A 12,638-nucleotide genomic window follows, 5' to 3' on the forward strand; every position below is an offset into this window, starting at 1 on the left:
GGGGAGAGCAAGACTACAAGCTGCCTGTCACCAGTGGCTTATGGGGGGCACGATTTACTGGATCAACCTGGAGCTACAATATCGACTGTAAATTAATTCAAAATAAACAATAATACTAAGTAACAACAGAACAGTGTGTGTGTGTAAATTGATTTGTGCACACTGTGTGTTTTATTTATTTATATATTGTGTATGTAGTAAAGCAGAGAATTATTTGATCGGAACAAAACCAACAAGCTTTTAAGCTCCTAAAACTGCAGTGTATAGCGGTGCATGGTTAATGGCTCCTGATTTAATATTATGACCTATTGCGATGCTGTCCACATAGCTGATCTAATCTACTGTGGTGGTCTACACTGCTCCAGACCACCCCCCTAAAAAAATGCTGCTGGACATTTGCCACCCCTTAAGAGGGGGAAAAAAACTCCAAAATTGCACAGTACTTTTTTTTTTTTTTTTTAATTTATTTTAAGCTGCAACATTGCCAGGAGAGAACCGATTTATACATATGCTTATTTTAAAATTTTTCCATGTGAAACACTACATTCCATGTTTCTTCTCTTGTAGCGTTATTAGTTGAATGTCCTTTGTGAAGCCCATAGCCTTGTATGTTGAAGTGGGGGGGAATGTATTGTTCTTCATATGCTGTGTCACTCATGTGCGTGTGCTCACTGGGAGCCCAGATCCTTCTCACCCTCGGCAGTGCTGGTTAATGGGTATGTCACTCAACTCCTTCAAGATTTCAGTTTCTGGCGCGCTGCTTTCTTTGATCGTTTTGTTTTGGAGAAAAATATCAACAGAAGTAATCTTGTATGTTGAGCTTTTGGATTTCATCTTGTATGTCAGTATGCATAGCTGTTGGATTTAGTTTATATTTTATGGAATGCTCTGTTATGTTTGTACACTATTTTAGATTGAACTTAGGCTACCGCACATGAATTTGTTTTCCCCCTGTAAATGATGATGTAAAACTGGAAACTTAGGACGAATACTATTTAAAACATTTTTTGTTTTGTTACGTTAAAGAAAACTGTTTAGAATCCACTCTGGGGAACTGAAGTACAAAGAGCACTATTGTCCCTTTCTGTTTTGGTATTTAATGTGTAAATGATATATATATATCACTTTTATGGTCCATACACTATATTTTATATAGCGCCAACAGACTTACTGGATTGGTGTTGTATAAAATTAATGCAAATTTCTGGGGGTGCATTGTATAAGGTCCATTGCATGTCTTTGCCTCCTTTCCATGATGCTTCTGGGGGGGTGGCCTTTTTCTTTGTTTCTTTCTCCTGTTTTACTGTAACAAATCACACAATCAGGGAAATAAACATTCCATTCTTCAATGAGTACATAGTTTTCAATTGAAGAAACTTTTAAGGACACAACTTGAAGCGTGTCTTTTTAAAAAATATTTAAAACACATTACATAACCAATCCTAGATAACTTTATATTTGATGGTCAATTTTTATTTCTTGATAAATAACAAGTTAAAGGTGTATGTTATGTACAACTAAAATATAAGTGCATTATTATTATTGCCATTTATATAGCGCCAACAGATTCTGTAGTGCTTTACAATATGAGAGGGGGGATTTAACTACCGGTATCAATAGGCCAAGTACAAGAAAACTTTCAGGAACGATAGGTTGAAGAGGACCCTTCCCAAACAAGCTTACAATCTATAGGAAATCATTGTAAAGTTTCAAGCTAAGCAAAACAGCAGACTTTATTAAAGGGCCACTATAGGTACCCAGACCACTTCAGCTCTATAAAGTGTTCTGGGTGCCAGGTCCCCCTAGTTTTAACTCTGCAGCTTTAAACATAGCAGTTTCATAGAAACTACTATGTTTACACTGAGGGTTAATCCAGCCTCTAGTGGCTCTCACTGATAGCCGCTAGAGGCGCTTTCCTATGGACTGTTTGCGCGCGCGGCTCTTGCCGCTCATGCGCATTCGGCGCAGATGGAGGAGAGCTCCCCAGCGCCGAGGGAGCCACGGCGCGCCGGAGAAAGGTAAGTGTTTAACCCTACAGCCCAGGGGAAGTGGGACCCTGAGGGTGGGGGTACCTAAAGTTGATTTCCTGGCACTATAGTGGTCCTTTAACTGTAGTGATATTGAAAATAATTGCCACGACTGTAAGCTTTTTGGTTCTCACAAATCAGGAAATTTTTCCATTCTTTATTTTTTGTTTTGTGTTTCTTCCCCCCAAACTTGTGCAGGTTCCGCAAAGAGGTCCTAAGGATCTATGTACTACACGAACAGAGTAAAGCCATGTCTCCTCACAGTCTGGTTCACTGAACTTAGTATAAACTGATTGTGGGTGCAGAATGGCTGTTGTCCATTTTGAGCTACAGCTTGTTATATGATGAGTGAAACTGCTGTTGTGGGATACTACTTATCCCATAACCTGTTGGATTTATAGGGCATAATATGGTCAGATTCAAAAGCTGAGTGACTCTTTTGAAGGACTGTAGCATATTTTATGGCCAAATACTAGAAAAGATTTGGCGGTTAATAGTGTGGCTTGTGTGGGTAGAAGGGTGTTTTAAAGCAGGGATTAGTTAACCTTTAGCTGTCCAGATGTGTTGGACATAAACTCCTATAATGCTCTTGGAGGCATCAGGGGAGATGTAGTCCACAATATCAGGAGTGTTGAAGATTGCATACTACTATATTAAAGGAACACTTCAAGTACCAAACATGCTGTAGTGGTTACGGTACCAGTAGGGTCCTGGAAAACCCACCAATGTAAGTTTTTGGACTATTTGATTTCTTACCATTGGTCCACTGGTTGCCAACCCCTGCTTCTTCTCTTGCTGCAGTTAGTGCTGGAAGATGATGCTAGGATCTTTTATCATTTTTGAGTTAAGCTATTCAAGGCTAGCTCACTGTCTTAGTGTCAGGAGATTGCTCTAAACCAGATGTAGGCAACCTTCGGCACTCCAGATATTGTCGACTACATCTCCATTTGATGCTTTGCCAGCATTATGTCTGGAAAAGCACATCTGGAGTGCCGAAGATTGATAACCCCTGCTGTAAACTGTAATGCTAGGCTTGGCTCATGAGACACCTTCCAGCTGCATCAGACAGCTGTTAGCAAACAGGTTGACTGCTTTAATTAGATGGATGCCAAGACACTCCAAAGGAATATAAGCCCTACTCTGCGTTAAAGCGCTTGTGGTGTTTGGAGTGTTCCTTTAATAGGACTCTGATTACCGTAACTCTATTTGCCGACCATGCATAAAGTTGCAGCAAACTAACATCAGATTGACACTAGAGTAGAACAATAACTGCCACCACTTTGCAAGAGTCCTTTGTTTATCCTAAATAACTTTCATTTGAAGCTAATAGGTAGACAAATCCCAGGCACCACGGCGATAGGCATTTTGTCCAGGCACCTGGGATTTGTTAGCCTGTTTACACTGCGTCGGCAGCCCAGAATGTAAATGGGCAGCAAGGGAGCTGTAATATTCTTTGCGCACTGCTGTCACGTGGGGAGCCAGAATATGACATCCTTCTGGCCCCGACATCGCTAAACCGCATGCAAGAGAGCAGACCAAGAAGAGCTTGAAGATTTCAGCAGCCAGACTGAACCCCAAGGAAAATATTCGTTTCAAAGGTAGGGAGGCTGGGTGGTCTTAAATTGAACTAAAACAAATAATTTGTCTGTCAGTGTGTGTCTGTTTAGGTGACTGCCTCCCCTCCAATCACATGGAAAAGGTGTTTTTTTGCTCACCTTTTTTTTTTCTATGCTGTACTGGTCTTGCCGTGGCTGACCTTGCCTCCATGGCTGAGATAATCAAGCTTGATGATCTCAGCCATTCCAATGCTTTCCCATAGGAAAGCATTGAGAGGCTATTCTGCATGCTCAAAACGCTGTGCCAATCTGCATCACCTCAGAGATGCATTGAAACAATGCACCTCTATGGGAAACGTTCAGTGCCTCCATGCTGAGAGTTTATCCTTGTTTCTGAGCTGCTCCCATGGCTCTGCTCTGCTCTGTGTGTGTGTTTTATTTTAATTTTATATATTTATATAGATTAAAATAAAATATACTTACCGTATATACTCGAGTATAAGTTGCGTTTTTCAGCACATTTTTTGTGCTGAAAAACCCCAACTCGACTTCTACTCGAGTCAATGTCTATTAATACATAGTAATACAGACAAGGGGCTGGCAGGAAGTGTTTACTTACCTTTCCTGCAGCTCCTGTCAGCTCCCTTCTCCTCCGCGCCGGTCCGGTCAGCTCCCCTGTCAGCTCCCAGTGTAAGTCTCGCGAGAGCTGCGGGGTCAGAGCGTTGCTGTATTTTCTGATCCTGAGGAAAGCCCAGAATGGGGCTGAAACGTTGATCTCTATATATATATTTTTTTATTCTTTATTTTTGATATGCAGGTGGGTACAACAGTGCCTGTATCGCCACAACAGCTTCAGCAGGCTCGATTTTTATGGTCATAACATAACAATATTGTGGCATGTTTGGTTTGCATATATTTTTTAAAATAGAAAGGGTAACGATTTGGTAAACAAGTGTTTGAGTAGTAATTATCATGCTTAGTTAGTTAAAACAATATAACAAGCTTAGTGCCAATGAGTAAAACGTTTACAGCTATTCTATGCATGCTTAGTTGAGCAGTGGTTGTCTGATTGTTTAGTTTCAGGCTTATGCAGAATAATATCAGATGCAGGTTTCTCTAGCTGATTGAATTTAACCACCAGGGGGCAGTGGGTCGCTGGGTCAGCCGGATAAAGTATACTTGCGGCACTGTAGTCCTGGCACTGCTGGTGTGATGATGGACAGAAGGGTAGCTAACTGGTAGAGAGTCACTGGCTAATAGATGTTGCTTGAAGTGGTACGGCTTTGGGTCAATTGGCTTGGTCGCAGAGGGTCAGTGTCCGTCTGGATAATGAGCAATACTGCAGGTGTCCGGTCTTGCATGTGAGGCCAGCGTACAGGCCGCTGCTTCAGTCTATTCCTTTATTGGGTCGTGTGGCTGTTGGAGCGTGGACGAAGGGTGCTGAGTGATTGTGAGGAAGGGAGGGCTTTTCCCCAGCCCAGGCCTCTTGTGGGGTCGGCTTCTGCTTGCCACAGACTCGGACGTCTATGTGAGCCGGGTCTTGTGGGTGGCCCTGGTGTTTTGTTGCCGCTGGCGGTGGGCGGGCTTCCGGCGTGGTGGCCGAAGCTTCGTGGGACCTCCGGCCCGGGTGGGTATTCAGTGGTCGAAGCGGGTGTGGAGGGGCAAGGGTTTTTTTAATTTTTTTTTTTTTATTGTGCATGAGGTAACAGGCTTGTAGAGCCACAACAGCTACTACAGGCTTTTTCATAACATTTTAGTATTTTAAAGTGTGGCAGATTAAACAGCACATTTTACTTTTAGGAAAACATGAGAGTAACTAACTACATAACATCGATGAGTTGGTTTAGACATGCTAAGCTAGACAAGCTTATGAGACGTTAGGTCACGTTTACAATCATGTTAACTACATGACTTTGCGGTCCTGAGGAGGTCAAACAGGTATACTTATGCCATATTTACAACTGCTTGGGTGCTCGCTTTAGTTAAAGGGGAAACTCCGGTGCCAGGAAAACGATCTGTTTTCCTGGCACTAGAGGGTCCCTCTCCCTCCCACCCACCAATCCCCGGTTACTGAAGGGGTGAAAACCCCTTCAGTGATTTACCTGAGGCAGCGGCGATGTCCCTCGCCGCTGTCTCCTCCTCCGCGACGCTCCTCCTTGTGATTGCGTCGGCCGGTGGGCGAGACTGATCTCGCCCACCGGCCGAGACGACCTAATGCGCGTGCGCAGAAATGCCGCGCATGCGCATTACGTCTCCCCATAGGAAAGCATTGAAAAATAATTTCAATGCTTTCCTATGGGGTTTTGAGCGACGCTGGAGGTCCTCACACAGCGACGCTCTAGCACAGGTTTCCTGTGCTATGGACCAGGAAGTTCCCTCTAGTGGCTGTCCACTAGAGGGGGAGTTAACCCTGCAATGTAATTATTGCAGTTTATGAAAAACTGCAATAATTACACTTGCAGGGTTAAGGGTAGTGGGAGTTGGCACCCAGACCACTCCAATGAGCAGAAGTGGTCTCGGTGCCTGGGGTGTCCCTTTAAGGATCAAGAGGAGCCTGACAGGAAAGGAGGGCCAAGGGATAGACACAGAGTGGGGGTGTCATAGTATCGGATTATCAACGTTATGGTTCAAACATAGCTGTAGGTTATACAATACAGTGAATTTACTGACTATGGTGGTCTAATAAGTGATCCAGTTCACAGGTGACCGCAAGGCTGGCATAAACATAGAAAGTAAAACTAAAATGGGCAGTGAGAAAGTAAACAAAGAGAGTCCCCAGGGTCCTAGGTAATGCTGCTGTCAGCCGATGCCTTGCGGGGCGACAATGACGTCCCGGTATGGTGCTCTGTGTCTCGCTTTCGGTGATCCAAAAGTGCAGGCAGCTGTGTCTTCCGTGGGGTGGCGTGGTTCGTTCATTGGTTAAGTCACAGTCCCGGTCGTAGGTCTTACTTTTGGCTGTAGTTGTGAGCCGCTGTGGGTCCGCTGCAAGTGCTCTGGGGTTGCTGCTTTTTCCGGCATTACCCATCGGCCATATTGTGCTGTGATTCTCCGGGGTTGTGGTATCGCCATTGTTTGTAGGCGGTGTGGCCTTTGCTGTTTGCAAGCTTGCGTTGCCTTCTTTCGGGTTGTTGCTCCCGTACCACTTTTGCCCCCAGTGTGTCTCCGAGCAGCAGCCTTTAATTCAGCCTCTCTCTGTTGCCTGGACGCCTTTGTTGGGGAGTCCGGGAGAACTTCTGTGCCCCTTTTCCTGGCCTTCTGTTCCCGACCCCTTGGTGTGCCGTCGTGTGTGTGTGGGGACGGAGGCTTGATCTGTGCTTGTCAGTGCTTTGGGACGACTGTAGAGCGGCCGCCTCCCCCGTGTCCGCCTCGTGTGTAGGCCTCAATGGCTGCATAGTCAGGACTTTGGCGTACAAACTCGGGAGAGGTGTCATTCTGTAGGTCTCAGCGTCCCGAGTCACTTGGCACTCAAAGAAAGTCGGGTCACAGGTTCTGCTTAGTGGAATTCGAGTTGCTTTGCGTGGGGCTGCAGGAGCTTCAGCAACACACGTCTGCTCCTTTTTACAGTCAGGCCCCGCCCCCAATCTATATTTTTAATGTATACGCAATAAAGTTACTTGGATTTTAAATGAAGACCGAGGAGTGCAGCCATCATTTCGGATATTTTATGTGAAATCAGCCAGTTGGCTTCTGCACCCGGCATTACCAGGGAAAGCGTGAGTGCAAGGAATCGTGTGTGTGTGTGTGTGTGTGTGTGTGTGTGAAAATATTTACATATTTAAATCAAAATATGTTTTAGAATGTTCTAAATACATATATTCCCTTAACGACCGTGGACGTACTAGGTAAAAAACAGTTAAGGAAAATAGGAGCCCTGGACTGGCGATCCGCAGCGATCACAGTCTGGGGGGACTGCCGATGCTGATCACATCGCTGCAATAGGAGTCTATGAAGCATTTTAAAAATATATTATACATATATAATGCATATATATGTATAATGTATTATAAAATGCTTTACTTCTAATCTATTATACATATAGGATAAAAGTGTGTGTTTGTGTACATGACAACCCAGGCAGACAGTCTAGAGAATTTAATTGGCAAGCCCTATATTTAACCGGGTAACTTTCCAAAACACCATAAAACCTTTACATGAGGGGAGGGGTTATTGTTATACTCTAGAGACTAAGCTGAACACAAATGAGTGTTTAAAACAGTAAATCTTATCACGACGATGAAATCAACAGTAAAAGTGAATTTTTTTTGTGTGGAAAAAAAAGAACAAATATGCATAACTTTGGCAAGAGTTTGTGGTTACTACAAAAGACTGGACATACCCCATTTTGAATAACCTGGGTTTTCTAATTTTTCAAATGGTATGTCATTGGGGTTAATTTTCATTTCTGGGCTGCAAAGATGTCTCTAAGGTAATATAGGCAGGCCTGGCAAACCAATCTGGCAAATTTCAATGTGCAAACATGGAAATTGGGAAAGCCCTACATTTGACCCCTGTAAGTTTGCAAAAACCCATACAACCTGTACATTGGAAGCACTGTTGTACTCAGATGTTGCTTAACACATATTGGGGTGTTCTTTGTCAGTAACACATAACAGGAACTGAGAATCAATGCCTAAAGTACACTGTGAGAGAAAAATAACACAAAATATATATGGGTTGTTGGGGGGGGAAATTACATTGGACGGCTTCAAAAATGTCCCAAATAGGACATGGGTGCATGATGACCAGCTGTGAAAATTCCAAGTTGGAAAACTGGAATGCGCACCCTCCAAATAAGGTCTTTTAGCCCCCAGAGAACTCGACACACCTATACATGGGTGGTATCACTGTACTGTGGCTGAACACATATTGGGGTGTTCTTTGGCAGTAACTCTTAAAGTTCTCAGTACATGTATTCTTAAATTGCTATGTGTCAAAAAAAGGCACAGTTTTTATTTTTTTTAATTTGGCATAGATTGGTGGTAAAATGGTTGCCTGAAAAACCCCAACTCGGCTTATACTCGAGTCAGAGTCTGTATTATGGCAATTTGCATTGCCATAATACAGACTCTGACTCGAGTATAAGCCGAGTTGGGGTTTTTCAGCACAAAAAATGTGCTGAAAAACTCGGCTTATACTCGAGTATATACGGTAACTAAATCCCCATTATTTATTTATTTTTTTGCCTAGATTAGGTGTTTTTAAAAAAACTTTTAAAAACTAATAAAATCTGTCAACATTGAAGTTGCTGTTTAGTAGATAGGAGAGTGCGCTGGATCTTGTGTATTGTTTAGTGTGTGTGTGTGTGTGTGTGTATATATATTATGTCTTACTAAGTGTATTTTTATATTAGTATATAAAAATACACTTATAATTAAATTACACACGTGTATATATTATTATTGCGATTTTATATAGCGCCAACATATATAATTATATATATATATATATATATATATATGATTATATTTAGTGTGTGTGTGTGTGTATATATATATATATATTACAAATAAGTAAATTATATAAAAAAATTATATCTATATGAAATTTTATTCTAACTGTATTTTGATATTAATATATATTTATATCAAAATACACTTAGAATGAAATTGTGTATATATCTATGTATATATAAATAAAAATAATAGGAAATATACATATGTCCATATACAAAATTGCACAAATAATTATATAAATATACACGTAGACTTCAAATATATAAATATGCATATATATTTAAATTCTACGTGCGTATTTATGTAATTAAGTAATTTTATTGATTGCAATTTGAGGGACCTGCCTGACAACCCAGGCCGACAGTCCGGAGAATTTAATTTGCTAGCACTGTATTTTACCCTGTAACTTTCTATGACACCCTAAAACCTGTACATGGGGGGTACTGTTTTACTCGGGAGACTTCGCGGAACACAAATATTATTGATTCAAAACAGTAAAACATATCACAGCAATGATATTGTCAGTGAAAGTGACTTTTTTTTGCATTTTTAACACACAAACAGCGAACAGATTTATGACAGAGAAGTGTTACAATGTCACTATTGATAAATTTTACAAATGTATGTTTTGAAACCGCAATATCCTACTTGTACTTGTAGCCCTATAACTTGCAAAAAAAAGCATGTAAACACTGGGTATTTTTAAACTCAGGACAAAACTTTGAGTAGATGAGTAAAATAATTTTCAAGTAAAAGTCAAAATACATGTATTTTTTTTTTTAAATTAAATTACATGAGATTATATAAATGGTATGTAAAGAAAGCCCTTTTTGTCCTAAAAAAAAAACAAAAAACCCCAATATATAATTTTGTATAGAAACAGTAAATGAGAGAGCGGAAAATGACAGCTAAACACAAACAACACAAAAGTGTAAAAAGAGGCCTGGTCGCAAATGTACAACATCGCAAAAACAGTCCGGTCCTTAAGGGGTTAAAATCAAAGATCAAAACTGTATTCCTGGCACTGTAGCTATCTCTGCCTCCTTTTTACATTGCAGCACTAGGTGCAAAAGGCACATTGCACCCAGACCACTTCAATTTGCTGAAGTGGACTTGATGCCTAAAGTGTCCCTTTAAAATGTTTTTCTAAACGTGTAATATGTGCGAAGAGGAATTGTCTTCGGCTGCACAATATAGCTCTCTGGTTTGTTATCCTTATGTAGAATTGCCATATTTAAGTATACCAAATTAGGGAGCCATCTACTAAACACAGGCCTATACATAGGATTACCTCATCCCAGCAGTCAGCTCACTGTTAGGCGTGTGAGGGAGTTGTGCAGGAGGAGCTCAGTATGTAAAAGATTCCCTGCCTCCTTCGCCGCCTGGCATCCCGGAGTGCTACCGGGTCTCCTTACTAGCGGTTCCAGGCCGCCCGCGGGTTGAACACACCTGTCTTAAAATGCCCATAATCACTCCAGAAAATATTTTTTTTTGTGCATTAAAAAATTTAAAAAATAAATTGTAATGGCAGACATTTTTATTTTTATTTCAATACTTTAATCCCACATAGATTAATAATTTTGGAATGTTCCATTTCTTAAAACTATTTTAAGCTTCAATAGATGCTTATAAATGTCTAATTTAAAAAAAGACTAGGACACACCCTTAAAGCGACACTATAGTCACCAGAACAACTACAGCATATTGTATTTGTTCTGGTCAGTATAATCATTCCCTTCAGGCTTTATGGAGTAAACCGTTTTCAGAGAAAAGACAGTGTTTACATTACAGCCTAGGGATACAGATACACCCACTGGCCACTCAGATGGCTCGTAGAGGGGCTTCCTGGTGCGCAGAACTGCCATTCAGTGTCTCCACCTTCTGAACTTTCCTCATAGAGATTAATTGATTCAATGCATCTCTATGAGGAAATGCTGATTGGTCAGGGTTATTTGGCTTATTTGGGCTCTGCCCCGATCTGTCTCCTTGACAATCTCAGCCAATCCAATGCTTTCCTATGTGAAAGCATTGTGATTGGCTGAGATTCCCACTTCTGATGTCAGCCAGGCAGGCTGATCAGGGGCAGACAGCAGAAGCAAACTGAAATAAATGTAAGATTTTGCTATATTTGGGGGGACTGGAGGTGGGCTAAATTGTGGTTTTAACACTATAGGGTCAAGAATACAGGTTTGTGTTCCTGGGCCTATAGTGTATAGTGTTCTTTTAAAGGATCACTATAGTGTCAGGAAAACAAAGCTGTTTTCCTGACACTATAGTGCCCTGAGGGTGCCCCCACCCTCAGGTTCCCCCTCCCTTGGCACTGAAGGGGTTAAAACCCCTTCAGCAGCTTACCTTATTCCAGCCCCAGGCTCCTTTGGCGCTGGTGACCTCTCCTCCCCCGTCTGTCAGCGGAGCCAAATGCGCATGCGCAGCAAGTGCCGCACGCGCATTCAAAGTGTCCATAGAAAATCATTTCTCAATGCTTTCCTATGGACGCTTTGCGCGCCGGGCTGAAGGGGTTACACACTTTCCTTTCTCCAGTGCCGGGCTCCCTCGGCCCTGGTGAACTCTCCTCCTCCTCCTCCCGACGTCAGCTTTGCATGCGCGGCAAGAGCCGCCCGCATTCAAACAGTCCATAGGAAAGCATTTCTCAAAGCTTTCCAATGGACGTCAGCTTCTTCTTACTGTGATTTTTCACAGTGAGACAGCCACTAGAGGCTGGATTAACCCTATTGTAAACATAGTAGTTTCTCTGAAACTGCTATGTTTGCATCTGAAGGGTTAAAACCTGAGGGACCTTGGCACCCAGACCACTTCATTGAGCTGAAGTGGTCTGGGTGACTATAGTGTCCCTTTAATCTAATAAATAAAATTGTAACTTGTTTTTAGAGCATTTTAGATACGATCGTAATCTATCAAGATTTGATCCCTTGCAGGGTTCTTCTCTAATTTGTTCAAAGCTATTTAATTTGAATTTACCCCTTCCTAGATTACCATGTAACCTCTTTTGGCTTCAACATACGTTGTATGTTTGATGGTCTTCCTTTCCAATTTAAAATCGAAACTTCATTCACTAGATGTGATACAGGCTCGTTCGGTCAACCTTGATATAACTAAGGAGTTTCACAGATCAGAGTATCTTTGCACCCTATATCAAGATGGCGCTAATGGTAATATGGCTTCAAGAGCCACTTGGATTTAAGAGACGATTTCCATGGCATACTATTCATAAGACAAGTCACCTCCTCCTTTGCTGCTGGCTTATTCTACTAGGTCAATCTCAATCTTGGATACAACACTGGCTTAAAAATAGTGCAGAGAGAAAATGGAAAATGTGCAGGTTGGACAAAAGTGGTAAGTGGATTGCTTCATGGTTCTGTCCTGGGTCCACTTCTCTTAAATCTATTTATAAGTGAACTTGAAGTGGACATTGAGGTATTATTTAAAGTGACTTTGAACTAAATTTTTATTTTATTTATTTATTTTTTTAAACATGTTTTATTGATATTAGGTTTCATTGTATACATATTTTTGTGATTTGTTTTCCAACATATATGTAATAATGATTGTTGTACTTGATATGCCAGAAGTATAAAGCATTA

General features: G+C 41.5%; 1 protein-coding gene across 2 annotated transcripts in view; it reads left to right on the plus strand.

Moving 5' to 3' along the window:
* Positions 1 to 12,638, plus strand: part of VEZF1 (vascular endothelial zinc finger 1) — a 35,399-nt gene that overhangs the window by 614 nt on the left and 22,147 nt on the right. The gene's annotated exons all lie outside the window — the stretch shown is intronic.

The sequence above is a fragment of the Pelobates fuscus genome, chromosome 1 (genome assembly GCF_036172605.1).
Source record: "Pelobates fuscus isolate aPelFus1 chromosome 1, aPelFus1.pri, whole genome shotgun sequence".
Lineage (NCBI taxonomy): Eukaryota > Metazoa > Chordata > Amphibia > Anura > Pelobatidae > Pelobates > Pelobates fuscus.